This window comes from Vulpes lagopus, chromosome 11, assembly GCF_018345385.1.
Source record: "Vulpes lagopus strain Blue_001 chromosome 11, ASM1834538v1, whole genome shotgun sequence".
Lineage (NCBI taxonomy): Eukaryota > Metazoa > Chordata > Mammalia > Carnivora > Canidae > Vulpes > Vulpes lagopus.
In genome coordinates, this window is record NC_054834.1 from 88,245,165 (window position 1) to 88,263,715 (window position 18,551).

Genomic DNA, 18,551 nt, shown 5'->3' on the forward strand with positions numbered 1-18,551 from the left:
CCCAATGTAGTCGCTTCACCAGAGGAAATCAGTATGGCCCCTGATACCTGTTACTTAACAAATGCATTTTTTCCCTTTCCTCTGTTAGTAAACATAAACAGAAGCAGTTTCCTTCACAAGGCAGGGATATCAATATTCCTTTACTCTCTTGGCCCAACTTATGTAGCTCATCTCTGTGTCACAAAATAGTCAGGAGAGAACTTGACTGCTCTGTTATTTCACAGAATAATATGAAATTGTTAAATGAGAAGACACTTTAAATGTAAGCAACATCTGATTGCTGCATACATTCTTCAGAAAAAAGAAAAATAGAAAAGAAAAAGAAAAGTAAGCAACATGTGTACCAAAGAGTCTGAGATAGATCTCATGAAAGTGCTGTCAGTTTAGTGAAGTTGCTAGCAGTCTAGTGGGTCTCCCATCATGTCAGGAGATCCTCTTTAAAATGGAGCTGATTTGCTGCACTGCCCTTCACAATGAAAGGATCACAGTGCTTGGTGGGCCTTTTTGGATTTTTGGAGGAAACATTTGGGCATGCTACTGTGCTACTGTCATGTATTTAGAGAGTAACCTTAAAGTTCCAAGATTTAAGTGGGTCCTGTAGCAAGAAAAAGCTCTATGACTTGGCATTATGGCCTAACAAACCCAATGGCATTAGAAGTATCTGTGGCAGACTGACACATCCACTCCATTGTCTACTTTGTTCTGTACCCCGAGAGGCTAAACTACATGGACTGAATAGCAAGGTCATTTGCCTTCAATATGGAGCCTCTGGCAATTTCCAATAGGAGAAATAGTGTAGACCATAGAATTTTGGAGTAAGGCCACGCCCTCTCCTGCTAACAAACTAATCTCTGAAGAGATAAGCAGTCACTCACTTGCTATTGGACCTGGTAGAAACTGAGTACCTTACCAAAGGACTATGCAACCCTTTTGCTCATCTTTAATTAGTGTTACCTAATTCATAGGACCATACAATTGAAAATGCACACAGCAACTCTATTATAAAATGAAAATGCCATAAATGATACCATGTATATCTAGAGATAAACTGCAGAAGAAGATGGCTCAGATTCCTATCATATGGGCTTGACTTGCTTTGCCACCTTTTCCTTAACTCACACCTATGATCCTATGGAAGATTCCTTATGGCATGTTCCAACATAGGCCTCAGATGTAGCTACAAAAGTGAGAATGTAGCAACTGTTTTATGTAAATTAGCTGTATTTCATACCCCCTTACTATTTTATATGAATAGCACTCGTGATGGCTAATGTTTTAGATTTCAGGTTGGGAACATGACCCAACTGATATGAGCCTATTGATAACATGGAATCTGATGGGACTTAGTGTGTTGCATTCATTTCCTGTGGGCTGCTATAACAAATTACCATAAACTGGGTGGCTTAAAACAACAGAAATTTATTCTCTCACAGTTTTCAAGTCTAGAAGACCAAAATAAATAATACTGGGGCAAAATCAAGTGTTGACAAAGCTATATTTTCCTCAGAGCTCTGTAGTAGAATCTGTTAGTTACCTCTTCCAGCCCTTGTCACTCCCAGCTTTCCTGGGCTTGTGGCTGCATCATTCCAATCTCTGCTTTTGTCTTCATATCACTTCATATCACTTTCTCTTCTGCTCCTCAAATTTCCCCCATCAAATTTCCTTCTGCCCCTCTTTCTTATAGGAACACTTGGGGTGGCATTTGGAATTCACCCAGATAATCCAGAATAACATTCTTAACCACACCTGTAATGACTCTTTTTCTAAATAAGGTAACATTTATAGTTTCTAGGAATTAGGGCCTACTTCCTATTAATCTAGCCCACTACATTTCACTACTGTCTCAGGGCCACAAGTTTTGCAGCTGTTTAAGCACAATTATGTATGTTGAGATGCAAATGGTGTGGAATGTTCTAAATAACTTCCATCTGCTCCTCCACATCCATTCTACCATTTTTCATAGCATTCTGTGCTCTAGGAAGCTAAACTGTATAGACTATGTTACAAGCTCTTTTGCCCTTTGGCTTACACTTGAGTTCAGCCCAAATGGGAAACCTTGGTGAGAGATGGAAGGGAGAAAGGGGTATGAAGTCAAAGTATTTATTTTCCTATCTCTCTTATTTCCAACCCCTCACCAAAGAGGGTTTCTGCAACTCTCTACCAAAAGTTATAGGTCCTATTAGATGGCCCTCTCTACATAGTTCTTTTTTCTTGAGTTCCCTTTCAACACTTATTCTTCTTGCTACTTCAGGCCTCAGGAAGGCTACAAAAGAGTGGTATGCCAGCAGATACTTAACAGCTGGGTCCCTAAAAACAATATGTATACATACTCTAACAGATTTATAAGTGTGTAAGTTTGTTATAAATTTTCCAATATGAAGGATTCATAGAATATAATTTGCAAATAAAAATAAAATATGTGACACCAAAAAAAATATGTGGTATAATAAATTTCCTATAGCCAATTGATTTTCACAGAATGCTTTTGTTGATTTTTGCCAAACTCTTATGATTGCCAACTATAGATCCAACATGAATTTTGGTTGATGCTTTCATTTTTATTACTGCTTACAATGAAAGTGAGACAAAAGGAACAGGTTTGGGAATTTGTAAATGATATGAATGACTTCTTAACTAAATTAGATAATAGTTTTTGACTACTAGAAGAGTATATTACCAGGTTTTAAAATTATTATTTATAATGTAATGGTCACAGACATCGAAACACTTTTAAGTATAATCTGCATTATCTAGATCACTTTGTTAGGTCTATGCTAACTTCTGTGGTGTAAGTTCTCCATCCATGGCTGACTTTAAGCTACCAATGTGATATCATTGAATGTAAAGTTGAGAAGAGATCTGAAGCAGCCAATTATCTATTATTTCTGTCATACAGCTATAATAGACACAAATCTCTAGAAACATATGTGATAGAAAATTGTAGTAAAATAATTGAGAAAGAATGGATTTCAATATTCATTACTTTTACTTTTAGTATTTATTTAATCATGAATTTATATAGGCTAATTTTTAATAATGGCTGCATTTGACAACTGGCTTGCAAATTGCCAAAAATATAATAGCCTATTCTCATAAGCCCCTTTGGGGTCCAGCACACCATTATAAAACAGAGTTCTGCTGTTCTTTATTGAAGAGTACTGTATTATCCCTTATGATATTTTGTATCTTGCTTACACTTTATAAATAGTTCCTTATTTAAACTCTCAACTTTATAGAAATAGATGATAATCCCAAGGAGTTAAAAGAAGAGAGATGATGCTCAGAACATTTGGAGATCAGGAAGAGAAGGAAGGAACAGTAAAAGAGACTGAGGAGTATTAGCTTAAGAAGTAGGAAGAATGTAATGTCCAGGATAGAAAGAGAAAAAAAATGTTTAAAGAAGGAAGCAATGATCAAATGCTTAGAGGTCGAGTAGAGGACTGATAACTAATCACTGACTTTGCCAAAATAGATATTGTGGGTAACTTTGATAAGTGAGCCTTCATTGGAGTTGTTGGGATAAAAATCTTATTATAGTGAGTTAACAATGAGAAGTGATTAAGTGATGACAGCAAATATAAAATGCTTTTATGACGAGTTTTGCTATTCAGAGGAGAGGCATAAAGGAGCTTTAACTTGAGGGATATGGAACTAGTCGTTCACTTAACATGGAGGAAGACAAACATATGGGGACAAATACAAATAGGTTGGCATATATAGTTGTTGGAATATCATGTGGCTGTGTTCTCACTGCTTCTGTTTGCTCAAGTATTAAGCAATGTCATTAGTTGAAAGTAAAAAAAGAAAGGAGTGTTTGAGGTTTTAGGAGTGAAGAGATGTGAAATAGTCTTCATTGTTTTTGAGTTTTTGTTGTAGGGAGAAAAAAAATTGAACAGGAAAATGTGGTAGGATTGCATGGACAATGTACGAAGAGCAAAACTGCATGCTCAGAGCCTTGCTCAGTACTTGGTACATATCAGGAGATTCATTTATTTGTTTACAAATGTTTTTCCAGTGTCTACTTTGTGCTGAGCACCCTTCTAGGCACTGCAGGTAGAAGCAAAAAAAAAAATAAAAAAAAAATAGAAGAAAGATCCCTGCCTGCTCTTTGATACATTAGAACAGGAGCTGGCCAACTTTTTCTGTACAGAGGCAGATATTATATATTTTAAGCTTTGTGAGCCAGGTGGTCTTTGTTGTAACTATTCAACTCTATCTTTGTAGTACAAAACAAACCATAGACAATACATAAGAGGATGCTATTGTAATAAAATCTTATAAAAACAAGGGGCAGATTGAATTTGGCCCACAGACCATTGTTTGCCATCCTCTATGTTAGAGGGTTTTCACTGCAATGAAGGCAGGAAAGCACAGAAGGGGGTAGGAAGTACTTAAGTTGAAGATTCTTTTTTTTTTTTTTTTTTTTTTTTAGAATTTTATTTTTAAATGCAATGAGCTGGTGAGGTCATGTTGAGAAGATATCATTTAAACCAAAGCTTAGAGAAGGTGAAGGACTAAACCATGTGGATGAGTGTTCTGAGAAGAGACAACAGTGTAAAAGTTCTTGCAAGAGTGTACCTTGTGTTTATATATCAAGGTGGCTGAGCAGAATGAAAGACAAGTAATATTAGATGAAATCAGGGATTTAACAGGGAAAAGGATAACTGAGGCTCTTATAGACTCCTGTTAAAAACTAAATTAAATGGAATATCATAAGAGGGTTTTGAGCAGGAACTGACATGATTTGAATTGCAGGATTTATTGAGATCAATGGGGGCAAGGTTAGAGTCAAAAATAATTTTTGAATGAATAAGTGAGTGAATGAACAAATGAATATGATTAAGGATACATTTCATAAAATTGAATATTTGAGATCGGAAATACCAACTGGGGGAGTCTGGAGGAAATCATAGAAGCTAGAGGCAAGTATAGAATGAAGGAAAAATTATGGCTAGAACATTAGGAATAACCAGACCAAGGGTCTACAGACAAAAAGGAATTAGTGAAGTTGGTAGAAAAGGAATAATGAGAAAGCACCGTGTTTTGGTATTTACTATATTTTTCATGTCCTTGGAGAGAGAAGTTCAATAGATGATGGACTAATCACATAATTTTTCTACAGAAGAAAACTTTACTTTGTTAAAACAAACGAAAAAGATGGGAGGGTAACGTGAGTGGAAAGCTGTAGACCTCAGAGGAATTAACATTTTTCTACAGCTTGCTTCATATGAGTAAGCCAATGAATTAATTTCATTATAATCATAATATCTACTTAAGTATTTTTATTAATTCATTAATGTTCATTGGCCATTCATATTTGCTAAAAACTCTGCCAGGAATTGATCTCTTCATTACAGCTCAACACATTTTGCTGGAGATCGGTAATGACAGTGATGTGCAATGCTATTTACCTATCTACAGGAAATTCTGGAAGATTCCAAGGAAATTAAGAGGTCAATATATCTGTGTAACTAATCAAAATAAAAAGGTTAAATGAAATATCACCGGCCTCTAATGTTTCTGTTGTATTTTATGTTTGAGCACCACAGTCTTTCCAGATATTAACCAAGGAGTTTGTAGGTAAAAGCAACGACAGTAACAAAACCAAAATGATATGACGAAGCAAAAAGAAAAGAGTAGAAGTAAAACAAAAAATCATATAATAATTATTAGAGTAGATGAAATGGAATTCAGGTCACATGCTGTCTTAATTCTATTTACCTATTCATATTTTCTAGGAAGTGTCTTATTTATAAATATGCATATAAGAATTTATAATTTTTGTTAAGGTCTTAAACATGTGTTAGTGTTCTCTGATTTTAAACTTCTAAATATAGAAGTTTTCTGCTTATTAGCTTATTATATTAGCTGCTTATTAGGTGTCTGGAGGTATGCTGGCCCATGTGACCTGTTACTATAATTTACTTATAAAATCGGTAGTCCCAGGTTTCCCATTTTTTTTATTGTAACACATTTAAATCTTTGAACTCTAATATTGAATAAACTCTGGAATGACTTTGAGCTCTGGATGTTGAGCTTGGTAACCTTGAACCTCCCATAAATTGGAGAAAACCTCTAAAAGAGCCAAAACAAAGCTCTTGACTTTCTAAATATAACGTTTGTTTGACTCCCTGACTTAATTGTGAACTCTGTTGTTTTTCCTTGACTGGTTTGCCACTATCATTTGAAGTTAACCTTTTTTCTACTCAGTTGAAAATCATGCTTCAATGGATTAAAAGACAAAATTGCATTTCTTCTAATTAAATCTTTAAAAGTCTTTAAGGTGTGTCTTGAAAAAACAAAAACATTTGTGTATGTTAATTCTCCTAAATTATGATAAAGGATAATGAATCCCTCCTTTACCTGTTTGTCCTTCCTTTTCAGTCTGTTTGACAATAAATTTACTATGTTGCTTAAATTCGGACTTTAATTCTTTAGTTTTATCTCATCGATCTTCATTTTTATATTTTAGTCTTTCAAATCTATTTTTCATTCTGTGAATATGGCTTTTAAAAATAAAAAAGTTACACATGCTTTTTTGTAACAAAATAGATCAATAGAGATTGTTTTAAATAAAACACAAAAGTTCTTTTGCACTTTGTCTAATCCCAACCACTTCCTAAAAGGAGTTTTTCTGGGGATCCCTGGGTGGCTCAGCGGTTTAGCGCCTGCCTTTGGCCCAGGGCACGATCCTGGAGTCACGGGATCGAGTCCTGTGTTGGGCTCCAGGCATGGAGCCTGCTTCTCCCTACTCCTGTGTCTCTGCCTCTCTTTCTCTCTCTCTCTCTCTCTGTGTGTCTATCATAAATAAATAAATAAATAAATATTTAATAAATAAATAAAAGGAGTTTTTCTGAAGTTTGGTAGTGGAATGATGTCATGTTTCTAGCCTGTTTTCTCTACATATAAACATACATTCAGGGGCACCGGAGTAACTCAGTCGGTTAAGTGTGTCTGCCTTTGGCTCAGGTCATGATCTCAGTGGGGAGCCTGCTTTTCCCTCTCTCTCTGCCCCTCCCTCTCACTCATGCTCTCTCTCTCTCTCACTCTCAAATCTTTAAAAAAAGCATACATTCACATTCATGCTCACGTGTGTTCTACAGCTTGTATTTTTGAATTATTGTGTATGGCAAGACTAAACACTATTATTCAGAATGAGTGAAATGTTGAGTGGATGAATGGGTGGATAAATAATAAATATACATATATTTCATGAAATACTTGAGTATTTTAAAATATAGCTACCATATACTGTAACTTATTTTCTCCCCTTTTTTTGTAATAGTGATTTAGTAAAATGGTTTTTTAAACATTTAAAAAAATACTTAAGGCCCACATTAGAAATTAAGCAGACGAACAGGTGACAAATGATAATTTGTATTTTTCATTTTCAGGAATATTAGGTGTCTTTTGCTTAATATTTATAAACCAATTAGATTCAAAGTATAAGTGAAAAAATACAGGAGTATTAAGAGAGATACAGATGATTTCATTAAATCATGTTAGCATTTGTAGCATGCCATTTACTGCCTTGGTCTAAGTAGATTGCTCTCATGTTACATAATTTCAAGTGCAGATCCAGTGAATTCTACTGCAGTACTTTCTATAAAGAAACATGGAAAAATGTGGACACTGTTACTATGCTTTTGCCACTTATGAACAAATTACAGTCATTTGGCTTATAACATACATGTAATATCTCTTCAGGATTTATTCTATGTATATCAAAACATTAATTTTGAAACAGTAAGGTTCTGTAAGTGCCTGTGAATTCATAATACACAGGATGCCTTGCAACAAATATATATTCAGTTCCGAACATTATTGGTGTTTCCAATTTCAATAACTATAATATTATCACCTTTGGACTTTTATGGCATCTTTCATCCGTGGATCTTAAAGGGCTTTACAAACATTAATTCGCACAACATTCTTGTGAGGTACAGAAATATCATTAACCCCGTATTACAGATGAGGAAACAAGCGCAGAAAGGTTAATAATACATGCACCACTTTCTACTTGTACGGTGCCTTTGATTCAGGGAACTCTAAGTACGCTGGAACCTTTATGATGCCAGTAGAGAACAGAACTAGCACAGAATTATAGATTAACTCCTGGCAGACTTTTACCAAATAATATGTAGTTTGAGAAATCACCCCCATAGTATAGATCAATAGATACTATTGAGTTACATTCAAATAGTTTTCAGTTTAATTGGGAATCGTGAATTCACATTTATCCTTAACTTTCTCTTTAGTTTTTCTCTCTAGTTTTACTTTTCTCTCTAGGTATGATTAGGTAATTATGCAACATGGGCAACAGACTATATAAAACTGTGTTTTGCATTTAAAAAATAGCACTTCAAAAAATAAAAATAAAAAAAATAAAAAATAGCACTTCAGAAGTAATTAACATACAATGACATGATACCGGGTTTGTAGCTGTATGCTTTCTACGCATTAGTGTAGGAAAAACAGAAAATAAGCTATTTAAGCATCATCATGTATTTTTATAGTTTTCATCAGCTTTGTTAAATTTGTTAATGTCTAAACCAGTTTTAATATCTTCCTACTATGTAGAGCTCAGTCCTCGATATTCACATATTTGCAGTAGGATTCACTACGGTTACCAGACAGGGGCCCTAGATCTGAGTCACCCACAGCCAGAGTTTTCTCTATCACTGATCTCTTCGTAAAAACACCAGCGCTCACGTTTCCAGTACATCTTCATATAACTTTCTTCTCATTCTTTTTACTATTGGAATTTACTGCGGGATCCTTTAGTATTATTCTTCTGCCTCCTTGCTTCCCCATCTGAGAAAGGTTGTTTATAGTTTTTGTGTCCTGAAGGACTCCAGGTCCTGTGCTGGGCACTGGGAACACTGGTATATGGGACAGGTGGGCTTAAAGGAGCTTATCATGTGGATGTGGAGACAGACATTAAAGAGGAAGTTGTAACTGTGTTAATTACATGACCATGCAAAATCTCTGTGGAAAAAAATGAAGTCTGTAAATGGTTAACCCACAGGCTGGCAGCACAGTATTTGCCTCACTTAAGAGAGAAGTGGAATTGTGAGACCCTTGTAGTGGTGATTCAAGGTAAAAGAAAATACCTTGATTACTTCATGACTGTCGACAGATTCTGAAAAGTGATCCTTGGCGTGGAGACCAGCAGGGTGGAGGAGCCGTGCTTAGTCATACAGGACAGGCTTTGGTAGGTTGACGTATCTCAGAAGTACTTAAGATGGGCCTGGAGGGAAGCTAGGTGGGATGCTTGTGTCAAAATGTAGATAACTAAAATACCAGAAAGCTGGTACAGGAGAAGAAAATTATTTTTTTGCTTTTCTTTTCCTTTCAATATGCACGCATACTTGCAGAAAACCTCTCCCGGCCAGTACAGTTGCTTCTTCTTAGACTTACACACTGTCTTCCCTCATCATTGCTTTCTGGGAGTCTCCTCTCTGAATCTTTCCTTCATCTATTCCTTCTGCAGCCTGATCAGACATTAAGGAGCTGGTGCTGAATGCTCCTGCCCCCCCACCCCTTTCCCCTTTATATTAACTCTTTCATCCCTCACGGGAGAAGGATTGCCACTGAAGGAGCAAAGAGTCTTCTAAAGACGTGGTTGTGGGTTCCAGAAGAGTTTTGCTTCAGGCTACCACACTTTGCCTTAATTGTGCAGAAGAGGACTTGGGGTGATACGTAAGTACACATACGTTTGAAAGGAGCGTTGCTCACAATATACTTCATTGAGAGGTGGCAAGAACATCTCTGTTGATATGCCCAGATTTTCACATAGGTGCAGAGATTTTTCAATGTTACACTTCATCTCAACAAATTAAGTAGAAAGCTGTATTTGTTTTTAGGGACAGCTCTTCGGTATTGGCCTGATATCATCAGTAGGCTGAACAGTTTCTAATGTGATCAAAGTTAAGCCTTGCTCTCCTTTACAGAATTTGATAAACATGTTAAGTAGGCCAAAGAAAGAGAGATTGATGAATAGGACGCAGGTCATGTAGCCAGAGAGAAATGGAATAGAAGCAGACTCAGTTTGTGTTGCGGTGCTCTGTAGAAATGGGACTCAATCCCAAAACAAGCTTAAACATGCCAACTTCAAAACCACACAGAGTTGGGTTCAGTCCCACTATAGCTACTCACATATGTGTCCTAGTCCAAGCGACTTAAACTTTGAGCTTTGGTTTATTCATCCATAAAATAGGGTTAATATTACCTATTTGATATGACTATTTGGAGGCTTCAACTAGAGATGCAGTGTATATAAATAGTCCCCAAGGAAGTCATCGTTTACTGGTTTTTATTTGTAGGAAAACTATATAGCAGGGATACAGAAACAACTGTCATTCCCCTGGTCACACAGGGATTCTAAATATGAATGAGATCAGTGCCAGTTTCTAATTCTTAATCCACTTCGCCAGCATAAAATAAATGTGCCCTAAATATTTATTACCAGTATATTGCATAGAGATGTATTTATTACCTTTCCTGTATTTATTACCAATATATTGCATGAGATGTTTGCAGCTAATTCAGACTATTTATTGATGCAGCCTAAAGAATCCTGATATTCTGTATCTCAGTCATCTTATGATCTAGCTTTCATCAAATGTAAATTACCTACCCAAGGTCACACAGCTAGTCAGTGCTAGCGTATAGAATAGAATATAGGTCTTATGACTTCTAATCTCAGGCCTTACCTACCAAATCACACAGCTTTTGAACACACTTAACAGGCTTATCATTTCCTAAGCTTGAGGAAAAACCTCACTAATATCATTAGAACATTCCAGGTCTCCTTTTCCATATTCATTTATGTACACCGATCGGCTCATTCTTTTCAAATGCCAGGGATGTATTGCTCACTAGAGGAACTTCAGTACCCAGCAGTCTTTAATGTAAAAGGCAAACCTTTCCACTAATGAGCAGTTTGTCTAGTGTTCTTAACCTTATCAGCAGTTCCTCAAGTGATAAAGGCTTAACTATTATGCACCGAAAGGTGTTGATAATTCTCAATCTTCATGCAGAAAATGGCTATTTTGTCACTTCTTACAGACTCCTGTTAAACTTAGCACACTGCTTACAAATTACCTTTCCTGTTCTGCAAAGCAGTCAGCTGGAAGTATCGGTGGGCCGGCAGCAGGTGGAGCCTCCTCCTGACAGGACAAGAATGATACCTGCTGCTTAATAGAAATAGAACCATCTGCAGTTTAATGATGTAGACCTGTCCCAGGAAATGGACTGAGTTTAAAGACGAAGTAGAGCAAAGAACATTTTTTTTTTCTTTTTAATAGGGAAAATAAGATTGAGTATCAAGGACCATACAATTGGAATCGAAGGCTGGAGGTTTTATCAACTCAAACGTTAGTACATAGCACCTAGAATTATTTTATTCCCTTGCTTCTGGGAATCCCTAACCACGGTGAGCCCTGAAACGTGGGCTCACAGCTCAGAGGGCCTTGGTGAGCCCTGAAACGTGGGCTCACAGCTCAGAGGGCCTTTCTTCCTCCGGCTTCTGGAACTGAAGAATGCAGGACAACATTGTCTCCATGTTGCTGCAAGAGAAACAATAAAAGCTTGATCAGCTGAATGCTTAAATATGGCTGAATGTTTGATGAGATGAAGATGTAATTTTGTCTATGTTCCCTAAGGATCTGGATTAAATATGACTACAGGGCCTAATCAAATAGCTAGTCACTGAACAACGGTCCCAACTGCATTTTTCATTCTAGGCATGCCTTTCTTCCCCCTCCTCTCCTCCAAGTACATTACTTATTCACTGGTTTGTCAGCAGTGTGCATTATTAGCGCTTGAGAGATAAAACTTTAAGTGTTGCTCCCAATTAGCACAACAGTGACCACGCACCATGCTCTGTGCTTAATGCCTGCTCTCAGAGAGGAGCTGGTTTTGAAGGTCTGAGGTGGAGGAGAAAAAAAATGAAACAGCTTAAGCATTCATTTTGAGTGGAGAGACAGCTCCTATTAACATTTAACAGCATTTGTGCAACTTGGTGCGGAGGTTATGATGCAAATGAGGAGGAATTAAAAGTGGCCAGGGGTTTGTCATTGATGGATTGCAGTCTGGCGGTGTTCACACTTCTGCGGTGTCCATCAGAAGCGATTACTGTGTAATTAAACCTTATTTCTCTACTCTTCAGTGCATAATTACTTTGTGAATGTAACCATCATCTAAAAAAGCTACCAAAATGCTTTAGCATTTAGTCTAGCAGTCATTTCCCCAGCTTGTGTCAGATATAACCATCAGACAGTGCAAAAGAACTGTCACTTTTAATAAGAGGCAAAAAATTAAATGAAACAGTATGCTTATTACAGGAAAATTAGGCGTTCAAGTGGTAGAGTCCTTTTCTGCTATTTGCATAATTTATTCTTTTTTGTCCCTCACACCAGAAGCTTCAGGCAATTTTCTTCACATTTAAATAGATCGCACATTTAAGGCTACTTAAGGAAAATTATCACTTTGCATATTTTAATTGTTGTAAAGAAAGTGAATAGAAGAGGTCTGCAGCTTGGACTCTTGAGTCGGTCAGATGCTCAACTGTCTGATTCTGGAGCTCCCCACTGCTGCACTAGAGATAACCCTACAGTTCACAGCCATCCACTTGCATTTCATCAGCATGCAAATGCAGCTCCAAGCACTACAATAAGTGGATCTTTGATATTTACAAACTAGCCACTAATAACGAAAACGTAATTTGTTTGACATAACTTTAGATTTTCTTATCAGTGTGCTTTTTTTTTTCTTTTTAAGAGAAAAAAACCCTGATAAGTCCTTTAGGTTTAGAAAAACTAAGAGACAATCCACTGAAACTGGATAATGTCCTACAGGTTCTAGAAGTATGATTTGCTGCAAAATCCTGTCAGTTCCTTTATTTTAGGAAGGCGGTCAACACTTGAAGTTCTTTTGTTTAATTTGAACTCACCTTTAATGAAATGAAAAATTCAGGTAAAAATTACAGTAAGAACTCTTTCCCCCATAAGAATCCCATCAAGTCCATGGTGTTTCAAATGAATGATTCAGTTACCAAGGGAAGGATGTAATGTTTCAGTGTTTATGTTGTAATTCAAAAAAGATGAGATCAACAGCACAGGGCATTGCAGAGCAAATGCTATAAATAGGCTCATGCTTGTACAAACTGTTAATTATGGAACTGGTGAAAAAGTTAAAAGGAGATTCCAATGAAAACTTTGATCAAAACATACTTGGCTTATTTATCGTACTTAAGTGGGTTAAAAAAATCTCAGTGGTATAATTTGCTTAGTTTTCATTACCAATTAAAAAAAAAATTCCAAAGAGAAAACTGAAGTCTTCATTTTGACAAGACAGCAATGCTTTAAAGTATATTAAGATGTGAATTTGATTAACTCAGCAACACTTTTGTTTAATTACAAACAATTATATGTTCCCTTTGGCTACTGGTCATTTTCATTTACAATGCCATTGTCCTCCTTAAGTGCAAATTCTTAACACTAATGAATGTCTGAGGGACTACGGTTAGCACACATTTGTAGACACTAAGCAAACATTTGTCTTTAAAAGTAAGTGAAGTAGGTCTTAGTTTACAAAAACTATCAGTGTATGGCAAAGTAATGTAAAACAACACGTTACAGAGACTACCAAAGGTTAGTATAAGATATTAACTGATAATTTAGAAAGAAACCTACCGTCATTTTGACCTGAGACAACTTTTAGTTTATAATCTTTGTTTTCTGAACTTTGAAATGTTATACGGCATCATTTAAAGAGTAATAAAAGGGTTTTTCTTTTATTACCTTCAAAACAATGTCTTAGAAATGTGTTCTTTTTGCTTATTGTTCTTACCTAAAATACTCAATGGAGAAAAATTAAGTAAATTCTGGAAAAAAAAAAAACTAGAAAAATTTTAAGAGATCTTCACAGTTCTCCAGAGGTCATGCACAACTGAAGTCTTTCGTAGCTGCTTCTAGCATATTGAATAGAAACGAAAGAAGTTTTTTTTTTTCTGGCAGCATTCTTTGCATTACTGAGCATTTCGTTAAATCAATTGATAATTTCTCAGTTTGATTTCCGTCCTTTCCTCTTTTTTTATTTTTTATTTTTATTTTTTGGACATGAGCTTTAACTGTGTTCCTTTAACACCCATTTGAAAGAGGCTTCACACATTCTTTGACTCTGCTGACCATGTTCTCCAGATTCCTACCACTGTCAAAATGACCATAGCCAGAAATAAGTGACCTCACAACAGAGTTGACTGTATCAGAGAATCAAATGCAGGGATGCACATTTCTGAACATACTATCCTGTGTTTACCTTTTGATATGGAATTGCTTGTTGTAATTGGAAACTGGAGAATATCTGTATCCCAGATGAGTTTCTTGAAGGCAGAAATTAGTATCTTCTTATGATATAACTTAGACCTTTAATAGTATTTCATAATGAAGGAGGGCTGGGTAATAGTTGAAGATGATGGGAGAAATTTGAAAGCGTATTTCTTCTAAGCAGTTGTCAAAGGTTCATTCATCTTTATAATATTCGTTTTAAAGTTTGCTTCCTTCTAGAAACAGGAAATAATGATAATACAGTAACTCATAGGTAGTGTGGTAGGGAATAATTGGCGAGTAAAGTCAACACCACCCTTATGGCATTCACTAAATGCAAAGCGTTATCACAAATTTAACAACTATGACAATTTGCCTCAGCCCAATAGGTCAAAAGTGAAGTCCAGAAAGTTCTGGCACCCAATGTGGTATATTGTCACTCTAATTTTTAAGGACACTGTCATGGTTTTTGAACGCCTAATAGTCATCTGTATAGTTAATCACTCTGACATATGTATTAGGTCAGTTGGGACTTTAGACAGTGTAATGTAGTGGTGAAGAACAGAATCAATGTACTGAGTTAAAAGTCTCACTCCACTATTTACTATCTACTGCACGTTGGATAAACTGCTAAATTTGCTAAGTTTCGGTTTTGTCCTCTGCAAAAATAAACATCTGCCTCACAGGGCTGTAGAAAAGATACAGTGAGATAGATAAAGCGCTCAGCACTGTGCCAAGTCCATAGTACATGTCTGAAAATGGTAGTTGTCATTAGTATAACTATGACATGGTAAATTCACCTTTTTATATACATATCTCCAATAATGGAGGATTCACATTTTGCCTCATCTTTCCTTAGCAAGAATGAAAATACTTTGAATTGTGAAAATCATGAGTTTTTAAAATAATGTGAATCAAATTGATTTTATATATATATATAGCTGTTTATAGTAGAGAGATTCTTAAATATCTACGAATGCATCCTACTAATAATCCATATTTTCCAAGCATGAAGTTTATAATTGATTTCATTGGATTCTTAAATAATTTCTTTTAAATCTAAGCATTGTGAGACATTGTAGTGGAAATAGTATTACCCACTTATTTTTCTCTTCTCTAGTTTGTTAATTTTTATGACTTTTTTCCCCTAAGAATAATTAGCCTTTCATTCATTGAGACTATGAATTTATAAACAATAAAACCCTTAAAATTATAGATTCCCAGCTAGAAACATGTATTTATTAGATTTGCCATTCCAAAAACCTAACACCCATCACTGACATTTAACAACTCTTTCATATTCTGTAGAGGAGAGAAACTAGCTTAGTAGACTTTCCATCAAACTGCACTTACCAAAGCATTTCAAAAGGGTATTTAATTTTGCCTACTACCACTCTTCTACCTCCTTAGTGTTGTTCATTGTCACATAAGCGGTTTCGTTTGCATTGTTATTCTGAAATATTAAGCATATTTTTTAGTTTGTTTTTAGGGAAAATAAAGATATTAGATCAATTTTAAGATCAATAAATAAAACACCATTTACTCCATGATAAAGCCCATTTAGTCTATTTCTATTCTTTCTAACCATCCTCACTCTCTATTACCCCCACTTCCACCTCCTTCAAAGTTCTTTAAAGTCCAGGACTTAATACCAGGAAGAGTAAAGTATCTATCTATCTATCTATCTATCTATCTATCTATATATATATATATATATATAAAGTATCAGTGATATGATGAATCCACCCCCCCGAATTGGTATGGATGACATACATATTGGGTCAACTGGATTTTACACAGTATAAAATTAATTCATCCAATATATATAAGAATATTTTTACTTAATTGTGTGAATTCAATCCTTTAGGAGGCACTTATCTGATCATCCACCTGTGTTTATCAGAAAGGAAGTTATGTTTTCTAAAAATAAAGGAAATGTGTAGATATGGATCCTCCTAAGTTTACAAGCCACCTAGAGAATAGGTCATTGAAACTGTATGGCTTTGGTTGGAATGCAACCAGCACCAAGTGGTAATGTGAACGTCACTGTTAGGAAAAGGTTAGAGGGATCCCTGGGTGGCAGAGTGGTTTGGCGCCTGCCTTTGGCCCAGGGCGCGATCCTGGAGACCCGGGATCGAATCCCACATCGGGCTCCCGGTGCACGGAGCCTGCTTCTCCCTCTGCCTGTGTCTCTGCCTCTGTCTCTCTCTCTTTCTCTCTCTCTGTGACTATCATAAATAAATAAAAATTTAAAAAAAAAAGGAAGAGGTTAGATAATCTTTCCATCTCAGTGGTCAGGAAAAACAATTTTATCATTTTAGCCGTTGACTTGAAGATCACTTACTTAAAATTAAAACTTAACTACCAAAGTATTGATTTATTAATAATCCAGACAACTTTTTAATGCAAGCTTTATTTTTTTTTTAGAGCAGTTTAAGGTTCCCAGCAAAATTGAGAGGAAATTACAGAGTTTCCATATATCCTGGCTTAATTTTAGGTCATTTAACTAGCATACACAAGGGTCTTAGAATATATTGTAGACTTAGGTTACCTTATAGTTGGTAGAAATTTTCTAAGGCTCACAATCACCGCTGAATTAATCATGTGTCTTTATTATTTACTCTTTACAGAACTGAGAGATGAAATGCATTTATAGTGAACTGAGTGAATATTTGGTTACCTAATATGATTTGTATTTAAATGAAGTCTTCTGGCATTATTTGGGATAATTTGGCTAAACATCAGGTGATATGATAATTAGGTATTTAATATAACGTGAATGTAGATGTCATTATGGTATTTTATTGGTTGTGTTATATTTTCATAAATTTTTTAATTGCAGATATTCACAAAAAATGGACTGAAATTGAAGAAAGGGTGAAGGTACAAGGGATGATCTAAATCATGTACGTATGTATTATCTTTTTATCACCTCGATGATTTTTATTTATTTTTATGGCGTTGATTAAAGATCCTGGTTTCAAATTCAGTTGCACAGCATTTGGTAGCAATGTTTTTTGGAATTCAAACCTCTCTGCTTAAGTCATTGTTTAGAGCTAACAATGACTTAAAAGTAATTAAAATGAATTTTACAGCACTATTTTCCTTTTAATTTCTAGGTGGTAGCTAAATCACTTTTAGCTCACTAAGAGAACCAAGTAACTCAGTCCCAGGCATTTTTTTTTTTTAATTTCCCACTGGAGATCTGTGGGGAGAAACTTTTCTACTCCCCTAGATTTGATGTCTTCAAACCAGCATTTTGGCCTCATGTGTAAGCTTGACAGAAATGTAAGTAGAGTCTTACTGGGTCTACTGAGTGAGAATCTTTGGGAGTGGGGCCCAAGAAACTTTAAACAGGCACCTTCAGTTAATTTTTATGCATTAAAGGACCACTGCCCTAGGACAAGGAGATTTTAAAAAGACAGAGGCAGAGTAAGCTAATGGTATCTAGATGGGGCTGGAGGAGTAAAGAGTATGTAGTTACCTTGTATTATCTTCAGTCAGTGGCAAACAGCCATTTGCTTCCTATGGTATACTGTTCTTAGAGGGTTCTCTCGCACCACAGTGGTAGTTTAAAAGGAGACATAAAGTGTGTTATGTGCATATGGGTGAGGTCAGGAATGGTAACAAGTAGATATGGAAAGATACAAAAAAAAAAAATGTCTTGTAAATGTGTTGGGGGAAAATACAGTAGAAGCTGATAATTTAATTCTTGGACAATTTCCAAATATTACAACTTAGTGGCATTAACTTGAAAATAATGTGGTACAAGGATCAATTAAAAACTGTATTGTAAAATCATATTAAGATGGTGAGACAAAAAGTGATGAGCTTTTATGCTGCCTGTTTTTGAGAGTGTTTGATAAAATAGCAAGCATTTTGATTAATATGTATACCACTTTTCAATATGTCCAAATGATATGGAATATTTAGTTTCTTTGTGGAGAAGCTATTAACAGTCATTGTGTAACATGAGGAAGCACTTACTCTGTTCATGCATTACACAAGGCAAAGCAGACAATAAGAATACAGAGAGCAGAAATGGAAACCACACTACCTTTTTAAACACTCCCACAGCAGGCTTATTAGCAAATTGTAAATCACTGCTACTTGATCCAAAATTATTCTTTTCAGAAGTATTCATAAACTGAAATCAAGATTTCCTTGTGCTCTTACACTTGATATAGCCTCCTGTCACTCACTAATTTTGTGATTCAGTTC

The 18,551-nt window shown here is 35.7% G+C and overlaps 1 protein-coding gene and 1 long non-coding RNA gene across 3 annotated transcripts in view; one reads left to right on the plus strand and one right to left on the minus strand.

Moving 5' to 3' along the window:
• The window catches only part of LOC121501757, a 41,213-nt gene that overhangs the window by 20,205 nt on the left and 2,457 nt on the right, over positions 1–18,551 (plus strand). Inside the window, exon 2 of the long non-coding RNA XR_005990678.1 lies at positions 17,173–17,236. This is a non-coding gene — a long non-coding RNA (uncharacterized LOC121501757). The remainder of the gene's footprint in view (positions 1–17,172; positions 17,237–18,551) is intronic.
• The window catches only part of FIGN (fidgetin, microtubule severing factor), a 143,441-nt gene continuing 136,204 nt past the window's right edge, over positions 11,315–18,551 (minus strand). The window contains exons 2-3 of one of the 2 annotated variants that reach the window (XR_005990677.1): positions 14,323–14,566; positions 11,315–11,570 (exon numbers count right to left, since the gene is read on the minus strand). The gene's annotated coding sequence lies outside the window, so the exon portion shown is untranslated. The remainder of the gene's footprint in view (positions 11,571–14,322; positions 14,567–18,551) is intronic. The other variant, XR_005990676.1, reaches the window with a different exon arrangement.